Source organism: Portunus trituberculatus, chromosome 11, assembly GCF_017591435.1.
Source record: "Portunus trituberculatus isolate SZX2019 chromosome 11, ASM1759143v1, whole genome shotgun sequence".
Lineage (NCBI taxonomy): Eukaryota > Metazoa > Arthropoda > Malacostraca > Decapoda > Portunidae > Portunus > Portunus trituberculatus.
Genome location: NC_059265.1, coordinates 5,107,283 through 5,109,782, shown reverse-complemented (window position 1 = coordinate 5,109,782; position 2,500 = coordinate 5,107,283). Strand labels below are relative to the sequence as shown.

At 37.3% G+C, this 2,500-nt stretch overlaps 1 protein-coding gene across 2 annotated transcripts in view; it reads left to right on the top strand.

The window, feature by feature from the left end:
* Positions 1-2,500, top strand: part of LOC123502379 (repressor of RNA polymerase III transcription MAF1 homolog) — a 28,852-nt gene that overhangs the window by 18,398 nt on the left and 7,954 nt on the right. The window lies entirely within an intron of this gene.

Sequence of the window (2,500 nt, the reverse complement as noted above, 5' to 3'; positions counted from 1 at the left end):
AAATGTGTGGAGTTAAAGACCACTCTGTTGAGCTGAGAAGGAGAAGGCTAGGATGGTTCAGATACATGAAAAGGACAGTGGAAGTGTTGAGTGAGGTGGAGGAGGTGAGGGTAGGAGGCTGATAGCCAGTAGGAAGGCCAAAGAAAAGGTGGAGGGAGTGTGTGACGGAGGATATGAATTTGTTGGGAATAGAGGAACATGGCACAAGATCGCCAGTTGTGGAAAACAGTCATCACCCATCCAACCCCACCCTAAATGGGAAAATGTGGATGTTAAACGAAAATTATGATGATGATGATGATATACTGCCCTGCGAATAATTATGACCAATTAATGTTTCAAAGAATTTCTTGTTATATCATGTTTGGCATTTAGGATTTACATTGGGAAAATTAATGGTTACAAAAATGTTTTTGGGATTTTTTATGATAAGCGCATACTCAAAGCTATGCAAGACATGCGGAACAGTATTGGATAAAAGGGAAGCTTCATTAAGAGAAAAAAATGTGTGTCTATGGGCAGCAAGAAGACACTGGCAATGATGACAAAAGAAAAGTGTAAGTGTTTGCATTTTGAGGAAATTATAAATAGTCTTAAGGAATTCTGAAACATAACTTGAAGTGTAGCTTCATTATAAAATGCTGTCAACTCTTGTATTTCACTAATGCTTAGCAGCTTGGCTATGTATAATCCTAGCTATGACTAAATAATGGACAGGAATATTACGTTGTTATATTTGACAGTTACTGCACTGAGCAAGTGCTGATGTATGTGGGTGAAATGACAATGAATTTAACTTAGTCATTGTACTGATCACATCATCAACATTCTCCTTTCTTTGCTTCATTGATATTATCAGTCATTGTCAGTTATGCAATATGATTGCATAATGATTGCTTGTATACATGCTGAGTATGGTTGCAGGACTACTGATATGTCTACCTCACATTTGGCTCTTCTTTTTTTCCACTCAAGAGTTTATCAGTGTCATTGTCCCATTTTTGTCCTATCACTGCACTCATCAAATCTTTAGCACAATGTCACACTCATAGTATTAAAGTGAGCCAGACTCAAGGAATGTCAATGAAGGAATGATTGCAGAGATATTGATAACCCACATCCTCTCTTTTTTCTTCAGGTCGCATTGACAAATGTTTCCATATGGAATAGAGGGGTTCTCTAATGTATAATTATGGTGACATTATGGTGACAATTATGGTCATTATGACTGCACCAGCACTGCCACTCTCTTCTACTGCCAGACTAGTACTTTTCCTCAACCATCTCACTCCTCACACACATATTTCTTTGCAATTTCATTCAACATTCTTGTTTTCTCTTCCTGAGTTGATTGGTATATGTTTCAAAGAAAAGGTTTCCTTCCTTGGAGTGACCTTACTCCAAGGAGGCTACTGTGAAATCCTTTCCTGATGTTGATTGAAATGTACAATGTACAATAGATGTTGACAGCATTAGTGTATATCACAGTGGGAGGTGTGGTTGCCTTTCTATGCAGCTCATAATGACAACTCAATTCAATAGGGGAGATATCATATAATGCATTTATTGCAAGCTATCAAAAGTGTTTCAATGAATTTGATAAAATACGGCATTTAGTTAACTTTCTTGCTTATTAAGGTTTGGTAAATGCAAGGATTGTTCGTGAGGATTAAAAAGGTTTGTTATATTTGTTATATCAGGATTTATGATGCCGAAGTTATTTAGTAGTGTTTGAGTGATGCCTGCCATGTATATACAACTTTACAAACCTTTATCCAAAATGTTGGGAACTTAAAATCTTTGAAAACCATCCTATCCCGTCCTCCCTCAACACACACACACACACACGCACGCAGGCAGGTGCAGACACACACACACACACACACACACACACACACACACACACACACATGATGAGCGGTCTGAGGAGGAAAGAGAAAAGTTTTTTTGGAGAGTTATAGGAGAGAGTCAGAAAGTAGTATGTGGAAAGAAGGAATACGGAGGAACCCCTAGGGGGAGCAGTGGGTGGACCGTAATGTATACTAATATAGATGGGATACTGTCAAGTAGATTGGAATTGCAAGACTATATGATAGTGGAGAAGCCTGATATAGTGTGTTTGACTGAGACAAAATTGCATGAAAAAACAAAGATAAATTTGGATAATAAATATAATATATGGAGAAAGGATAGAGAGTAAAGGTGGAGGAGGAGTTATGATTATGACGAAGAAATAAATAAATGTGGATAAGGTTTGGTATGGGAAGAACAATGCAGAAGTGATAAGCATAAGGATAAAAAGTGATGGAAAAGAATTAATAATCATGGTGACCTATGTACCTCCTAAAACAAATTCTTGGACATTAAGGGAATACGACAATATGATCAAGGATACTTTACAGAGTTTGGAAAGTGTATTATCTGGAAAAAGAAAGGTGATACTAGTAGGAGATTTTAATTGTAAGGAGGTGGATTGGGAAAATCTAGTAAGTGGTGTTGG